Source organism: Bos taurus, chromosome 4 (genome assembly GCF_002263795.3).
Source record: "Bos taurus isolate L1 Dominette 01449 registration number 42190680 breed Hereford chromosome 4, ARS-UCD2.0, whole genome shotgun sequence".
In the NCBI taxonomy this organism is placed as follows: Eukaryota; Metazoa; Chordata; class Mammalia; order Artiodactyla; family Bovidae; genus Bos; species Bos taurus.
In genome coordinates this window covers 23,720,632-23,739,720 of record NC_037331.1, presented here as the reverse complement: position 1 = coordinate 23,739,720, position 19,089 = coordinate 23,720,632, and the positions used below count along the sequence as shown (strand labels likewise).

General features: G+C 38.3%; 1 protein-coding gene across 2 annotated transcripts in view; it reads left to right on the top strand.

Moving 5' to 3' along the window:
- AGMO (alkylglycerol monooxygenase) overlaps nucleotides 1-19,089 on the top strand; it is a 389,432-nt gene that overhangs the window by 207,321 nt on the left and 163,022 nt on the right. The gene's annotated exons all lie outside the window — the stretch shown is intronic.

Sequence of the window (19,089 nt, the reverse complement as noted above, 5' to 3'; positions counted from 1 at the left end):
AAAGAAATTAGGCCATATAGTTTTTTCTCAACAAGTAGTAAAAGTGATTTTTACAAAAACGTTCTTGGCAGAGACTGTGCCATTTGAAACTTTTCCTTTTTAGGCTCTTAAGTGAAAATTGTGATTAAGATATTTTGTCCAAAAAAAAAAGAGAGACATTTTGTCAAGTACCTGCAAATTAAAAATTCTTTAGAAATAATATCATTAATGTCATTGAGATCTTTCTACAACTGAAAATATGTTTAATTTGACCTTGTGTTTTTAGGAATAAAACTTGTCTTCTAAGAACTACATAGAAACTTTGAATCCATATTTATGACTTCAGATCTTAGGTGTCTGTTTAAAATGTTACTTTTATCACTAATGCTTTAATGGACAAAGTTTTAGTCTTTTAAATTTAAGGTTATATCATTTAACTTTGGTGCTAAGAAACCTGCCAACATCCCTGGAATGTGTGTTGTGTAACCTTATTTAAGCATGAAACATAAATGCTAACATTTTCTCCAATGTTAATGGAAAAATTGAAGTAGACACTTTCATAACTGAGTAACAGTTATAAGTTTGGACCAACTGTTTGGAAGAGAATTCAGTGATATGTGTCAAATTGCAAATACTTTTACCCTTTGATCCAACACTTCACTCCTAGGAATTTATGCTACACAAATGATATGCGTGTGTGAATTAATGTATATGGAATATTAGTCATTTGTAATGGAATGCTGAAAACAGTCATTAACAATCATTAATGTCCTATTAAGCCATTAATAGGAAACTGCTTAAAAATTATGGTTAACATAATGAAGAATACACATTTGGCAGTGGAAACAGGGAAGTCTTTAATACCAGTATGGAGCATTTATTAAAAATACATATATATTTGAGCTTGCTCCATCATATGTATGGCCTTCCATACTGGCTCAGCAGTAAAGTGTCTGCAATGCAAGTGATTCAGGTTTGATCCCTGAGTCAGGAAGATCCCATGGAGAAGAAAATGGCAACCCACTCCAGGATTCTTGCCTGGGAAATCCCATGGACAGAGGAGCCTGGAGGGCTACAGTCCATGGGGTCGCAGAGTCGACATGACCTAGCGACTAAACAACAATAACAACAGGTGTGTGTGTGTGTATGTAAATATATATATATAAAATGGAGAGAGAGAAAAGAGAGAGAGAGAATAAAACAGGATACAGGAGAGTCTGTGAAGTATGTGAAGCGTGCTGCCATACAAAGCGCATTGTATAAAAATGAGGAAGGGAGTAATATGCATATAAATATTTTTGTATGTTTGCAAATATTTCCAGAAATATAGTCAAGATTCTAATAAATGGTTGCCTGTGAGAAAGTGAACTGTGTGGCTTGAAGAAAGTACTAGAGGAAAGATTATTCATTAAGTTAATATTTTTGGTACCTTAAACTTTCTGAACCATGTAAATATATTTCTATTTCTAAAAGTATCTGAATTAAAAATGATGAAGCATTAAATCTTAGAATCGGTATATTAGATATCATCTAATCTATGTATTTAAATAGGTGTTAAATAAAATTTATACATCTACATATATTTTGTTTCTTGAGGTTACAACCCAAAATTGAAATGAAAAACTGTACATGTTTAATGAAGTTTAGAAATATAAATGCTGAAAAACGTTAAAATCTAAAATCATAGCATTTTCACGTTCTGTAGAAGGGAAGATATTCTAATTGTAGGGAGGAAGCAGAGTAATTCCACTTAATAAACCTACTCTTGGGTATATTGTGATAGTTTATCTTAAATGCTCCAAAACAATGAGACAATGTAGGTTCTTAAGTCATCCATGTTGTAAATGTGAAAATATATGATTACAAAAACACTGGGGTTTTTGATGGTGGGATGGTGAAGGATCCAACTTTGGACTGGGATGAAATGCTATCTCTTCACTTAAGTTAGTCAGTAGGTGAAAGTGAATGTTAAGACTTTAGCCACATTGTCTAAATTTGATTCCTGGCTCAGGAACTTACTGGCTGTGTGTGTCCCTGCACAGTTACTTGATCACTTAAAGATTCTTAGCCTTAACTTCCTCATCTGTAAAGGGAGAAACTAATAATGTCTATCAAATAGGGTTTAGAGAATTAAATGTGACAATCTATGTAAGAAATTTAGTACAGTGCTTAGCACATAGTATGTGCTTAATAAACGTTCAGCTCAGTTCAGTTCAGTCACTCAGTTGTGTCTGACTCTGCAATGCCATGGACTGCAGCACACCAGGCCTCCTTGTCCATCACCAACTCCTGGAGTTTACTCAAATTTATGTCCATCGTGTCGGTGATACCATCCAACCATCTCATCCTCGGTCATCCCCTTCTCCTCCTGCCCTCAATCTATCGCAGCATCAGGGTCTTTTCCAGTGAGCCAGTTTTTCACATCAGGTGGCTAAAGTACTGGAGTTTTAGCTTCAGCATCAGTCCTTCCAGTGAATATTCAGGACTGATTTCATTTAGGATGGACTGGTTGGATCTCCCTGAAGTCCAAGGGACTCTCAAGAGTCTTCTCCAACACCAGAGTTCAAAAGCATCAGTTCTTCAGCACTCAGCTTTCTTTATAGTCGAGCTCTCACATCCATACATGACTACTGGAAAAACTGTAGCTTTGACTAGATGGACCTTTGCTGGCAAAGTAATGTCTCTGCTTTTTAACATGCTAATGTTAGGTGCTATTATTATTATTTTATATGAACCTAAGGATCCCTTGAAATAATCCTTTTGCTTGTCACAAGATCCAAAATCAAGTTTGGAAACAACTGACATGGGGTTTGGAAGAAGCAACAATGTTGACCATAAAATTATGGTTATGAGTTCTTAGCTTGATACTCACTTTGTTGGACATTGGATTTTGTGCCCCAGATCGTTTACCTATAAGATAGGTTTAATGAGAACTAATGTGCATGGAACTTATACTATGTTCTAAATGGCATATTTGCATTATTTCATTTAGTCCTCATATCAAACTCATGATGTAGTAACTATTATGTATTTTTATAATGGCAAATGGAGTAACAGGTTGACTCACTGTCTGAATTCACATAGGTAGTATGCAAAGAAGTTAGGATACAATGCAGGCAGTCTGACACCACAGCTCTTGACCACTGAGCAATGCTTTCTTCTGTGTATGGACAGCAGTACTCAGCTACCTAAAGGGGTTTAGATGAAATTTCAGATGCAATGTAGCAAAAGTACCTTGAAAAATGTGGAGAGCTAAAAGGTCTTATTGATTTAACTGCAAAGTGTTTTGAAAAGACTCATAGTGTGAAAAAGTTGCCCCTGAATTATCTTTGGTTTATGATTCAAGAAAGGGAGAACCATGGCAAAATATTTCCAGAAAGGCACACACCTGGCCACTTCTTCAAGAGCAGGTATTGCCTGAGATTTGCCACTAAAACATGTCCTTAAAGTGGTGTAATAATGATATCTACACCATGTGGCTCAGTGGAAAAATTGAATGACACAGAGAACATAGGAAGCACTTGATACATTTTAGTTATCATTATTCATATTGCTATTATTGTTATAAAAAGTATTTGCACTACTGGTATCATCATTAAAATATATATTTAACCACTGAATTTCCAAGATTAAACCTGAATAAGTCTTCTGTGACTAGAGGTCAATAACTAGATGGTAAAGACTACACAAGTATTTTGTTATCAACATTTTGTACCTGGCGATCTGTTTTAAAGTTCAAAAAATTAGAAACAGTTAGCAATTCTTATGTCTTAACTGTGAATTTGAAATTTGTGTTTTCCTCACACTTTTATATCTTAGAAATTTATGTACATCTTTGCAATTTATCAGAGTTTTACTAAACCAGTTCTTTGCACCCACAAACTGTACAGAAACCTAATGCATGGCTTCAGTGACTCCATTCAGTATAAATTAGGAATGAGTGACAGGAATGATTATCCTACAAGGACACAGTGTTCTCATCAATTTTCCTTGAATCTATCACTAGAATAACTGACATTGAAGTAATTAATCCTCTCTTTCTTTTATAAATCAGTGTTGTATAAATTGGCAACATCAGCTAGTAGCTCTATGACTTCTATATTTGTCTCAACGACTGGTGGCAGGTTGTTATATTGCTTTATTATGTAAGCCAAATTTCATAGGTGTGCATGACAACAGTTCTGTACTAAACAGGCATACTGCCGGTCACACTTACAGCTAAAAACTCATGTACACAAGCATGCACAGACTGGAGAACTGACCTTAAATTATTTTTCACTTAGATTGTAAAAGAGCTCTTAGGTAATTACAAGTCAGAAATACAAAGGAAAATTTGAATCTGATCCTGTGACTTCCTATGGAAGTTTTTGTCCTCTTTAGCTTGGATCCACAGAACATTAAGTAAGGGTGTGGTTCTCTTGGTATTTATAAATAAAATTTACTGCTATACCAGTACACAGTTGTCTGTCTAGTTTTTGCAGTGATGAGTCTGTGCCCTTGTACATTTCTCTTTGGATAGATCAGTCAGTATCTTGACTGACTCACATAATTTTTTCTTCAAAACTTGCTGCTTTATGGATACGATATTTGACATGAAAGCAATCCCTTCATTCTTTTCATCCCTCATTCCTCACTCAGATAAGCACACACATTTTTTTTTTTTCTGTTGACTCAGGTCTAAGATCACCTGTGGACTTGTGATAAATTTTATCAGTAGGTTTAAAGGTGTCTAACCTTACAGACACTTAAAGAGAAGATAGCAAAGTGAAAGATGAGTAGATATTTTGATAAGTATATAGGTATATAAGATAATGAGAAATACTTGTTTCATATATTTTGATACTATGTATATTTTGTTTCATGTAACTTTTTATTTAATTAAGGAGATAGTTTACAATACTGGGGAAAAAAACATTGAAGTCACACAAATCGAAGCTCCAGCTCTGCCAATTGGTTTTATGACCTTGAGTGATTATCTAAAATAACCACACCTTAGTTCCCTCCATGAAAAAAGAGAATAAAAAACATATGAAAGTTGATTTCTATATTCAAAGGAGTAAGAAGATAGTCTGTAAAACTACCATAATATCTGGCATGTAAGTAATAATTGTATAACTTATCTATATATACATATAAACCACATACATATATTTGAAATAATATTTTGAGGACTAGGTTATTTAAAGCAATGAAAACATGAACCTGATAATATCTGCTTATTCAGATCAGATCAGATCAGTCGCTCAGACGTGTCCAACTCTTTGCGACCCCATGAATCGCAGCACGCCAGGCCTTCCTGTCCAGCTCAACTCCCTGAGACTCACGTCCACTGAGTCAGTGATGCCATCCAGCCATCTCATCCTCTGTCGTCCCCTTCTCCTCTTGCCCCCAATCCCTCCCAGCATCAGAGTCTTTTCCAATGAGTCAGCTCTTCGCATGAGGTGGTCAAAGTACTGGAGTTTCAGCTTTAGCATCATTCCTTCCAAAGAAATCCCAGGGCTGATCTCCTTCGGAATGGACTGGTTGGATCTCCTTGCAGTCCAAGGGACTCTCAAGAGTCTTCTCCAACACCACAGTTCAAAGCATCAATTCTTCGGCGCTCAGCCTTCTTCACAGTCCAACTCTCACATCCATATATGACCACAGGAAAAACTATAGCCTTGACTAGACGAACCTTTGTTGGCAAAGTAATGCTTCTGCTTTTCAATATGCTATCTAGGTGGTCATAACTTTCCTTCCAAGGAGTAAGCGTCTTTTAATTTCATGGCTGCAGTCACCATCTGCAGTGATTTTGGAGCCCAGAAAAATAAAGTCTGACACTGTTTCCACTGTTTCCCCATCTATTTCCCATGAAGTGATGGGACCAAATGCCATGATCTTCATTTTCTGAATGTTGAGCTTTAAGCCAACTTTTTCACTCTCCACTTTCACTTTCATCAGGAGGCTTTTGAGTTCCTCTTCACTTTCTGCCATAAGGGTGATGTCATCTGCATATCTGAGGTTATTGATATTTCTCCTGGCAATCTTGATTCCAGCTTGTGTTTCTTCCAGTCCAGCGTTTCTCATGATGTACTCTGCATGTAAGTTAAATAAACACGGTGACAATATACAGCCTTGACGTACTCCTTTTCCTATTTGGAACCAGTCTGTTGTTCCATGTCCAGTTCTAACTGTTGCTTCCTGACCTGCATACAAATTTCTCAAGAGGCAGGTCAGGTGGTCTGGTATTCCCATCTCTTTCAGAATTTCCCACAGTTTATTGTGATCCACACAGTCAAAGGCTTTGGCATAGTCAATAAAGCAGAAATAGATGTTTTTCTGGAACTCTCTTGCTTTTTCCATGATCCAGCAGATGTTGGCAATTTGATCTCTGGTTCCTCTGCCTTTTCTAAAACCAGCTTGAACATTAGGAAGTTCACAGTTCACATACTGCTGAAGCCTGGCTTGGAGAATTTTGAGCATTACTTTACTAGCGTGTGAGATGAGTGCAATTGTGTGGTAGTTTGAGCATTCTTTGGCATTGCCTTTCTTTGGGATTGGAATGAAAACTGACCTTTTCCAGTCCTGTGGCCACTGCTGAGTTTTCCAAATTTGCTGGCATATTGAGTGCAGCACTTTCACAGCATCATCTTTCAGGATTTGGAATAGCTGAACTGGAATTCCATCACCTCCACTAGCTTTGTTCGTAGTGATGCTTTCTAAGGCCCACTTGACTTCACATTCCAGGATGTCTGGCTCTAGGTGAGTGATCACACCATCGTGATTATCTTGGTCATGAAGATCTGTTTTGTACAGTTCTTCTGTGTATTCTTGCCATCTCTTCTTAATATCTTCTGCTTCTGTTAGGTCCATACCATTTCTGTCCTTTATCGAGCCCATCTTTGCAGGAAATGTTCCCTTGGTATCTCTGATTTTCTTGAAGAGATCTCTAGTCTTTCCCATTCTGTTGTTTTCCTCTATTTCTTTGCATTGATCACTGAAGAAGGCTTTCTTATCTCTTCTTGCTATTCTTTGGAACTCTCCATTCAGATGGTTATATCTTTCCTTTTCTCCTTTGCTTTTCACTTCTCTTCTTTTCACAGCTCTTTGTAAGGCCTCCCCAGACAGCCATTTTGCTTTTTTGCATTTCTTTTCCATGGGGATGGTCTCGATACCTGTCTCCTGTACAATGTCATGACTCTCATTCCATAATTCATCAGGCAATCTATCCTTCAGATCTAGGCCCTTAAATGTATTTCTCACTTCCACTGTATAATCATAAGGGATTTGATTTAGGTCATACCTGAATGGTCTAGTGGTTTTCCCTACTTTCTTTAATTTAAGTCTGAATTTGGTAATAAGGAGTTCATGGTCTGAGCCACAGTCAGCTCCTGGTCTTGTTTTTGCTGACTGTATAGATCTTCTCCATCTTTGGCTGCAAAGAATATAATCAATCTGATTTCGGTGTTGACCATCCGGTGATGTCCATGTATAGAGTCTTCTCTTGTGTTGTTGGAAGAGGGTGTTTGTTATGACCAGTGCATTTTCTTGGCAAAACTCTATTAGTCTTTGCCCTGCTTCATTCCGTATTCCAAGGCCAAATTTGCCTGTTACTCCAGGTGTTTTCTTGACTTCCTAGTTTTGCATTCCAGTCCCCAAAATGAAAAGGACATCTTTTTTGGGTGTTAGTTCTAAAAGGTCTTGTAGGTCTTCATAGAACTGTTCAACTTCAGCTTCTTCAGTGTTTTGATTCCAAAAGAACATGCCATGTCTATAAATTTAGACCTCAAAAATTTTTTTAATCTGATTTACACTTTTTGTTGAAATCATTAAGATGGAAGCATATCACTGTAAAAATGTTACTGGCTCAGTCATGTCCGACTCTTTGCAAGCCCATGGACTGTAGCCTTGTTCGTGGAATTCTCCAGGCAAGAATATTGGACTGGGTAGCCATTGTCTTCTCCAGAGGATATTTATGACACAGGTTCAGAACCTGGAGCAGATCCTTTACCATATGAGCCACCAGGGAAGCCCCATCATTTTTAAATTGTAAACAAATTTGTATCTGCTGAAGATGCACACAAGAGGTGGGTAGGATTTGAACAAGCAGAGGAGAAGGTGAAGAGCACTTGACTGACTGAAGGGAGATTACAGGGAAACATCTGGAAGCAGGGGTGACCATGAACGATCTGAGTGGTGAGATGAGCCTAGTAACAAAAGCCTAGATAAATAAATCCTTGCAGAAGACAGAACCAGCTTGCCTAATGCTCTAAGTGACAGAAACGTTTATTCAATATTCACTGATTGCCTGGGCTGGGCAAAGCACAACAAAAGCCTTGTTTATGTGGAGCTTGATTTTAATAAGTGTAGTGTTAATTTTTGATTTCTGGAAAAACTTACCACAAATGTAATCACTTAATACTAAACACATTGACTGTCTAACAGTTTCCAGAGATTGGGAGGTCAGGCACTGTTTAAATTTCATACTCATCTCTCTGCTCTGGGTCTCAAAAGGCTGCATTGCAGGTGTCGGCTAGATTATGTTATCATCTTGCGATTTAACTCTGGAAAAATCCACTTCCACCTCTCTCAGTTTGTTGACAGAATTCATTGCTTTGCACTCGTATGACTTAGGACCTCACTTTCTGGTGCTTTTCATTGGAGGCTGCCCTTGAGGTCCCCGAGGCCGCCTGTGGGTCTTGGCCATGTGGGCTTCCTCCACATGACAGTCTACTTCATCAGGCTGCACAGAGAAACTATCACTTCAGGGAAGGCTCAGACCCTCTTTTAAAGGCTTTCACCTGTTACAGCTGGGCTCATCCAGGATCAGTTCAGTTCAGTCGCTCAGTCATGTCTGACTCTTTGCGACCCCATGGACTGCAGTACGCCAGCCTTCCCTGTCCATCAGCAACTCCCGGAGCATACTCAAAACTCATGTCCATTGTGTTGGTGATGCCATCCAACCATCTCATCCTCTCTTGTACCCTTCTCCTCCTTACTTCAATAGTTCCCAGCCTCAGGGTCTTTTCCAATGAGTCAGTTCTTCGCATCAGGTGGCCAAAGGATTGGAGTTTAAGCTTCAGCATCAGTCCTTCCAATGAATATTTAGGACTGATTTCCTTTAGGATGGACTATTTTGGATCTCCCTGCAGTCCAAGGGACTCTGATGAGTCTTCTCCAACACCACAGTTCAAAAGCATCAATTTCTTAGTCACTCAGCTTTATTTATAGTCCAACTCTCACATCCATACGTGACTACTGGAAAAACCATAGCTTTGACTAGATGGACCTTTGTTGGTAAAGTAATGTCTCTGCTTTTTAATATGCTGTCTAGGTTGGTCATAGCTTTTCTTTTAAGGAGGAAGTGTCTTTTAATTTTATGGCTGCAGTCACCATCATCAGTGATTTTGGAGCCTCCAAAAATATTTCCACTACTTGCCTTCTTGCTTGCTGAATTCCAGGCATGTGCAGTGCTCTAGGAATGTGCTCACTCTACCCTGTCTTGAAACTTTGCTCTTGATTTTGCCTTTACCTGTTCTTTCCCAGGAGTCCACCTGTCCTTCCCCTCATATCAGGTCTGAACTGAAATGCCACCAGCATTCCTTGGGAACCATTTTTGTTATTAATTTCTAATTTTGCCTCCTCTGCTCCTGACTTGTTTTTCACTTTAGTATTTATCATTATCATATATATATATATATATGTTTTATAAATATATATATGTTTTATAAATATATATATATTTATAAAATTCAGAAAACAAGAAGGAAAGTAGTGGAAATATATATATATATATAAATGTGTATAATATTAACACGCACAGTGTTCTTGCCTGGAGAGTCCCAGAGACGGGGAAGCCTGGTGGGCTGCCGTCTATGGGGTCACACAGAGTCGGACACGACTGAAGTGACTTAGCAGCAGCATATATATATATATATATGCTGTATTGTTATTGTCTGTGTACCTTCTCTAACTGTGACACTCAGAACCTTGAGTGGCCCCATGATTCCCGCCACTGCTGTTTATGAACTGTCAGCCTGTGTACTCCCCTCCCCAGAACGTGGGTGAGACTTATGGATGCTTCTGGCCAATAGAATATGGTCAAGACAATATAGTCAAGACTCTTTAATACCTATTTATTGATTCAGTAACTATTCAGTGGACACTGACATTCCCTACTTGATAGCTGTTACTCACCAAAATGGAGGAGAGCAAGTTGCTGGAATTTTCACCTGACATAGAATTCTGAATTTTGAGTGACTTCAAATGACCAGTCATAGGTAGTCAGAAGTCCCTTGTTATCCAAATGGTTGATTAAAATACATGCATCAGAAAGTGAAGAGAGGCTTAGCAGTTCTTGGTATCACATTCCATAGGTCTCCCTTTCTTCTCTTTTTTTAAAGTAACATTCAACCTTCTTTGGTGTTTAAGTTATCTATTTCTATGTAAAAAATAACCCAAAACTTAATGGCTTAAAATGATGAAGATTCATTATTTCTCACAGTTCTGTGGTATTTCCACTGCTGCTTTAATGTAAACTCATTCATCAGATTATATGCAGCTTAGGGGTCAGCTGTGCTGGACATACACAAGGGTTACATGAGGGGGCACCATTCTGGCTGTTAGTGGGAACACCTTTATTTTCACTCCATGAGACCTCTCACTCTGTAGTAAACCAGACCAGGTTTTTAATGTGGCAGTTTCAGGTTCATGACAATGGAATCTGCCACACTTCTTGGAGCCCAGGCACTGAAACTCAAAAAGTGTCATTCCTGCCATATTCCATTGGTCAAAGACCATCACCAGGCCAGTCACTGTTCAAGGACTGGAAAAAAAGACTCCATCTCTTGATTAGAAGAATAGTCAAACATGTAAAATATCATGTATGAAATGAGACGCCAGTCCAGGTTCGATGCACGATACTGGATGCTTGGGGCTGGTGCACTGGGACGACCCAGAGGGATGGTATGGGGAGGGAGGAGGGAGGAGGGTTCAGGATGGGGAACACATGTATACCTGTGGTGGATTCATTTTGATATTTGGCAAAACTAATACAATTATGTAAAGTTTAAAAATAAAATAAAATTTAAAAAAAAAGATCAAATTGAAATAACTTCATGTAAAAAAAAAAAAGAGTATGCATGGATTTATGGCCATTGTCCAGTCTACCACACATGAGTTTTATGTTATTTAACTTTATCTCACAATGATGATTGGTATATCACAGGACATAGACATGTTTGTCTGAAGACATCTTAGTTGATTTTTTTTCAGCTATACACCTGGCCTTATAATGAATGTAAAGAATAGACTGCACCCAAATTTTAATTATGAAATACATGCTGCTGCTGCTGCTGCTGCTGCTAAGTCACTTCAGTCATGTCCTACTCTGAACAACCCTATGGACTGCAGCCCACTAGGCTCCTCCATCCATGGGATTTTCCAGGCAAGAGTACTGGAGTGGGGGTGCCATGGCCTTCTCTGGAAATACATGCTAGTCTACCATAAACTTAACTTATTGATTTAAGGGGGAAAATAACACGCATGCATACACACACACACTGACTTATGAACATTCATAGTATACAGTCTTGACTAATCTATTTTAATATTATTCAAGCCTCAAATATTTTATCAACTATACAGAGTTTGCATTTGTGAATTATAGCTCTGTTTTAAATAATATTTTATTCATATCAACTCATAACTTTCCCCATTATATAGTATTTATTATACACTAAATCATATAAAGTAGCTTTTAAAAGACAATAAAATTAAAGCCACCCACCTTAAAACTAAACGTTACAATACCAGTGAGGTATTATTAACACCATGACCTGCTACCTGGGTGATCCTGCTCTAGTTCACACTCCCACACATGCTGCCATCGTTCTGTACGGTGTGTTTACGTTGCCATGGTTGTTTCTATACCAACCCCAATTTTTCCATATATTCTTGAATTTATTAACTAAAGAATATTTAATTTATTTAAAAACTTTTTGAGTATAATACAATGATACCATATTATACATAGTTTCCTGCAATTTCCTTTAATTTACTGAACATCTTTTGTAAAACGTATCCTTTTAGTTGCAGTGGTTGTAGATTATATACATGTTATATAACTATATCCAGTATCTGTTCTCCAGTGTTTGCTTCCAGCTTTTACAATGCTACAGGGAAAATCCATGCACACATCTAGTGAATGTGAAATATATAGAGTTTCTCTAGGGTTATACAGCTGGATATGGAATTGCTGGATTATAGGAAATGTAGCCTGATTACATTCTTAAAGGAATGCAAATTTGTTTTCCAAAGTGATTTTAAAATTTACCACTGAAAGAGTATACATTCCCTCTCCAAAACTGAAATTGTCAGATATCTTAACTTTTGTTCATTTTGGACATTAAATGATTTCTCATTATATTCCTAATTACTATTCTCTTGCTTATTACTGAGGATGGCCATTATTCCATCTTTATTGGTTATTTATGTTTTCTTTTCCAGTGATATGCACTTGTATGTCATTACCCATTTCCCTATTCAGTTGTTATTTAGTTCTTCTTTTAAGAAATTCTATGTAGGATACCATTCCTTCATCACATTTGTTAAAAAGCTTTCCCTAGCTTGTAGTTTGTCTCACTGCCCCTGTATTGAACTCAGATGGATTTTATTTCCATAGAGTGAAAGTGAAGTCACTCAAGGTGTGTCCAACTCATTGCAACCCCACGGACTGTAGTCTGCCAGGCTCCTCCCTCCATGGGATTCCCCAGGCAACAATACGGAAGTTGGTTGCCCATTAATTGTATACTACCTCCACACATAAAAATGGTACTACTAAATCATTCATTATTACTAATTCAGATGAACATATACTTTTTTCCCCACACATAGTGCTAAATATATCCAGCTACAGTTCTTCTTGTAACTACTAGCATAAGTCTATATAATCTTATCTATAATTATGAAAAGATATAAAACTAACATATGATGTGAACTTTAATTCCACAAGCATGACTTATTTATCAACGTTTATTGCCTATCTAAGTTTTAAATACATCTATCAGAATTTCTTGTATCCTATTTTAGGAGACAGTACTCAAACTTAAAATTAATTCAAAATCTTTACATCATAGCAAAACTGCTAAAATGTACTGGAAAGCTTCTGTATCTATGACGCTATGTTACAGAGAATATGCGGCTTCTATTAAACAATGCAATTATTAGCCATTACTTTCTGTTCAGTAGCTATTTATCTCTGAGCTTCCCTGGTAGCTCAGTCAGTAAAGAATCTGCCTGCAGTGCAGGAGACCCGAATTCTATCCCTCGGTCAGGAAGATCCCCTAGAGAAGGAAATGACAATGCACTCAAGTATACTTGCCTGGAAAATCCTATGGACAGAGTAGCCTGGAGGGTTCCAAGAGTTGGACACAACTTAGTGATTAAACCACCACTAGCTATTTATCCAGAAGGTAAATGTAAGCTGCTTCACCAACCAGATCACAGTTCCAGAAAGTAAAACCTTGTGTACTGTGTGAATTAAGAAATTTGAAAACTACTTACATGTGACATATAAGAGAATATGTTTTATAGGACATTAGAGAGTTTTATGTTGAGGAAAATATGTGACAGCCACAGAATAGAATAGAGTAAACACACATTGGTATTATTAGCAAATTTCCTTTAGATTTTTTTGTGTGTTCATATAATAAACTTGGATTGTGTGGCTCACAACAAACTGTGGAAAATTATTAAAGAGATGGGAATACCAGACCATCTGACCTGCCTCCTGAGAAATCTCTATGTAGGCCAGGAAGCAACAGTTAGAACTGGACATGGAACAACAGACTGGTTCCAAATCAGGAAAGGAATACGCCAAGGCTGTATATTGTCACCCTGCATGTTTAACTTCTATGCAGAGTACATCATGAGAAACACTGGGCTGGATGAAGCACAAGCTGGAATCAAGATTGCCGGGAGAAATAGCAGTAACCTCAGGCATGCAGTTAGATGACACCGCCCTTACGGCAGAAAGCGAAGAACTAAAGAGCCTCTTGATGAAAGTGAAAGAAGAAAGTCAAAAAGTTGGCTTAAAACTCAACATTCAAAAAACTAAGATCATGGCATCCAGTCCCATCACTTCATGGCAAATAAATGGAGAAGCAATGGAAACAGTGACAGACTTTATTTTGGGGGGCTCCAAAATCACTACCGATGGTGACTGCTGCCATGAAATTAAAAGATGCTTGCTCCTTGGGAAAAAAGCTATGACTAACCTAGACAGCAGAGACATTATTTGCCAACAAAGGTCTACCTAGTCAAAGCTATGGTTTTTCCAGTAGTCACGTATGGATGTGACAGTTGGACCATAAAGAAAGCTGAGTGCTGAAGAGTTGATTTTGAACTGTGATGTTGGAGAAGACTCTTGAGAGTCCCTTGGATTGCAAGGAGATCCAACCAGTCCATCCTAAAGGAAATTAGTCCTCAATATTCATTGGAAAGACTGATGCTGAAGCTGAAACTCTAATACCTTGGCCACCTGATGCAAGGAACTGACTCACTTGAAAAGACCCTGATGCTGGGAAAGATTGAAGGTGGGAGGAAAGAGGGACAACAGAGGATGAGATGGTTAGATGGCATCACCGACTCAATGGACGTGAGTTTGAGTAAGCTCCTGGAGTTGGTGATGGGCAGGGAGGCCTGGCGTGCTGCAGTCCATGAGGTTGCAAAGAGTCAGACACAACTGACCGACTGAACTGAACTGATAATAAACTTTTCCATTTTTCTGTCTTCACCTCTAATTCAGATTAAGTATTACTTCCACTTTCTTTTGACGTTTTTATTCTTTAACTTTCCCTTATATTCCTTGTATATTTAGTATCTAAAGATATGCATATTTGAAGGTATATTATGACACACAAATAGCAAATACTCTGCTGCAGGTCCTGTGCAGAGAGCTTTATGTGTGTAAACTCATTCACAGTGCATATGTATCTCTCATGTCCATTCATTTACAGTTTTATAAGAGTATTTAAAAAACATTTAATGCATTGAATGCAGAGCAGGCTAAGTAGCAAGTGAAAATAAACTAATTAAGATGATTTATATGAGGCCCCTTTGAAGTGAAGTTGTTCAGTCGTATCCAACTCTTCACGACCCGTGGACTGTAGCTCACCAGTCTCCTCTGTCCATGGGATTCTCCAGGCAAGAATACTGCAGTGGGTTGCCATTTCCTTCTCCAGGGGATCTTCCTGACCCAGGAATTGAAACTGGGTGTCCCACATTGCAAGCAGACACTTTACCGTTTGAGCCACCAGGGAAGCCCCAAAATTAAGAGGTATAGATATCTTATATTTTACCCGCCCGTCCCTTTTCCCTTAGGCTTTTATTTAAAAAGTATAAGCATGGACATCTAACAAGTATGGTTGCTTTTGCAAATACTATAACTTCAAGGTCATTTTCACCATCAAGCACTTTTTACCCATCTTTTAATATTATGTATATTATGAAGAATGTTATTAATAATTTTATATATTTCTGTTAACTTATACTCAAATTATCAGAGCATAGGTGTTTCAAGGAGAATTTTATCTAAGAATATATTGTTTTTTATAAACTATATTTTACAATGCATTTCTCTCTGTATAGTTTTTGTGTCTTTACTTGGTCTTGATTTTCTGCCTGCTTAACTTTTCTTGTTTGAAAATAGGAGTGCCCAGAATAGATTAACCACAAGAGCAAATATGTTGAATTTTTTTCCGTATCACAAACTTTGGAATTCCGAGTGACTTCTAAAATTGATACCATCTCTCTTAATCATATTGCTTAGATAAAAACAGAAGTATAGGAATGTTAGAAGTCTAGCATTTTGCATCGCCCCTCCCTGGTTCCATGGAACCAGTTTCCGTCCTGGTGAGTCACATAATTCTACATTTTTCATGGCTATCCTTTTACCTGCCTTATTTGTGGGCATAATCTACCAATGTCAGCATAGTGAATTACGAGCAGCAGCTTAAGGTAAACATCATTTACTCATAAGAAATTATTTCCACATCACCTTGGTTTTTGACTTGGCATTAAGAAAAAAGAAAAAAAAAAAGAAATCCCGTCCCTTTTTATAATCACCTGTCATACATTTGAAATAACAAAGAGCCTCGAATTCTGCCTTCTCTAGCCTGAGTGTGCCATGCGCTGTGCTATGATTTATGACCTGAGCATCCAACACCCTCCATGCACTAACAAGACTGCCCGCTGCTTTTGAAATGTACCCCCCCGCCAATGAAAGCAAACACAGCCTTGTGTTATAAAGCCTTGTCTGCATTCAAGGAATTAAACACACATGAGTTCTAATTTTTCGTCTTCTTTTGGCATTGCCTTTAAAAATGGCTAAAATAAGATCCATGGGTGAACAGGATTTCATATACTAGATGAGGGCTCTAAGGGGAATCCTGACCCCAAGAAAAAGGTGCAGGGATATTTGGCAGAATGTCAACATGGTTTCCACTAGAACATGACAGAGACTCATTATGGGCTTGCTGTTGCCTGTGAGCTGGTTTCACTACCATCAACTATGAGGCCAGAATGCCTGGTTCCAGATGCTCTTGCCAACTGACCGTAAAATTGCTGTGCATTTCTGGCCAAACCTGAGATTTTAAAAACTCCCCTCCCCCTCCCCTCAACACCCTAACCCCCAATTCCCTCTAAAAAGCTGCTCATTATTCTTCCTTTGCCCCCTGATCTCAGCAAAAGAAATACTTCTGGAATCAATTAGAAATGTCTGCCCTTGATGAGGTTTGCACGTGAGTTTGGAGTTGTGAGGCTTTGATAGCGGCAGCCAACAGCTGCAGTTTCAGGTGGTAAAATCTAAGAAGGAATTTTCCAGGGTTTATTTACCATCATAAAAATTTTAAAAATAGGCAAGACACGTTAGGAGACCGACTCCTATGCCTTTGAAAGTGAAGTTAAATTTGGATCTTATATTTGTTTTATCCACAATGAACAAGCTGGAGCTCCGATAGGGGGTATCTTTTCATTCCTTTAATAGATTGTGCCAAATGATTATAAATTCTGGCGATGGGGATCTCCTTTCTGAAGGTAATAGCAAAAGAACATCTGTTATTTCTTCTGACAAATTAATTGTTTGAAAAGTAAAGATAGCCGAGGTTAACGGAAATCAGAACCCACCTTATGAATATAAGGTGAGTTAGTGTAATACATTTGCCTATACTTTTTCTCTCTGGCTATATGTGTATATAAATTATTTTATAAAAAAACTGCAGTAAGAACTTTTTCCTTTATAAATATAGTCATTTGGTAAGTCTTTGTTAGTTCTTATTTGATAAGATACGATCAGCTTCTTTTTTTTATTTATGTGTTTAACTAAATCACATCAGCTATTTGAGCATGAAAATGAAGTGATTTTTCTAAAGCCAAACTAAAAGGCATAGTAACACGGGTATCCAAATTATCACCTGGCACAAGTCCTTTTCCTTCCTTGATAGGCTTCCTGGAAGCCTGCTTTTGTTTCTCCCACTGTCTAAAAAGCAGAAAAATTTCAGGCACTAAAATTTTCAATCATGCCTTTAAGAAATGCTATCAGACTTTTGTTTTCCTCTATGGTGGTGGCCCCATCACTTCATGGGAAATAGATAGGGAAACAGTGGAAATCGTGTCAGACTTTATTTTTTTGGGCTCCAAAATCACTGCAGATGATGAGTGCAGCCATGAAATTAAAAGACGCTTACTCCTTGGAAGGAAAGTCATGACCAACCTAGAGAGCATATTCAAAAGCAGAGACATTACTTTGCCAACAAAGATTCGTCTAGTCAAGGCTATGGTTTTCCCTATGGTCATGTATGGATGTGAGAGTTGGACTGTGAAGAAGGCTAATAAGCGCCAAAGAATTAATGCTTTTGAACTGTGGTATTGGAGAAGACTCTTGAGAGTCCCTTGGACTGCAAGGAGATCCAACCAGTCCATTCTGAAGGAGATCAGCCCTGGGATTTCTTTGGAAGGGATGATACTAAAGCTGAAACTCCGGTACTTTGGCCCCCTCATGTGAAGAGTTGACTCATTGGAAAAGACTCTGATGCTGGGAGGGATTGGGGGCAGGAGGAGAAGGGGACGACAGAGGATGAACTGGCTGGATGGCATCACTGACTCGGTGGACGTGAGTCTGGGTGAACTCTGAGAGTTGGTGATGGACAGGGAGGCCTGGCGTGCTGCAATTCATGGGGTCGAAAAGAGTCGGACAAGACTGAGCAACTGAACTGAACTGAACTGATGGTGGTGGTGGTGGTGGTGGTAGTTTAGTTACTAGGTTAAGTCTGACTCTTTGCGACCCTATGGACTATAGCCCTCCAGGTTCCTCCATTCATGGGATTTCCCAGGTGACAATAGTGCTATGGGTTGCCATTTCATTTTTCTCAGAGAATCACCATTAAATACAGAATTTTAATTCCCAGAAAAACTTGCTGCTGCTGCTGCTGCTGCTGCTAAGTCACTTCAGTCGTGTCCAACTCTGTGCGACCCCATAGATGGCAGCCCACCAAGCTCCCCCGTCCATGGGATTCTCCAGGCAAGAATACTGGAGTGGGCTGCCATTTCCTTCTCCAATGCGCGAAAGTGAAAAGTGAAAGTGAAGTCACTCAGTCGTGTCTGACTCTTAGAGACCCCATGGATTGCAGCCTACCAGGCTCCTCCATCCATGGGATTTTCCAGGCAAGAGTACTGGAGTGGGGTGCCATTGCCTTCTCTGCAGAACAACCTAGTCTGTAGTTAAATGGAACTGTAAGCACCTGTTACTTCCTCGTAAAGTAATGTGGTTTCTATTTATATAATGATGGTGGGTATATGGAAGGAATTTTATGTCTATTTCTCTGATAGTATCATCATATTTAAAGGCCATAAAGATAAGTTTAAATTTGAATTTTTATGAGAACTCTCTCCACATGTGCAGACATCTGCCTACCAACAGTGTGGTTTCTAGGTTGAAATATATTAGTAGAACTAAATGACTGAATTATCAAGTGTACCTAAAATATGATACAATTTTATTATATTCATAGAATAACTTTAGTTCTTCAGTAGGCTGGAAAACAGTTACATAGAATACCTAATGTCACGTGTATG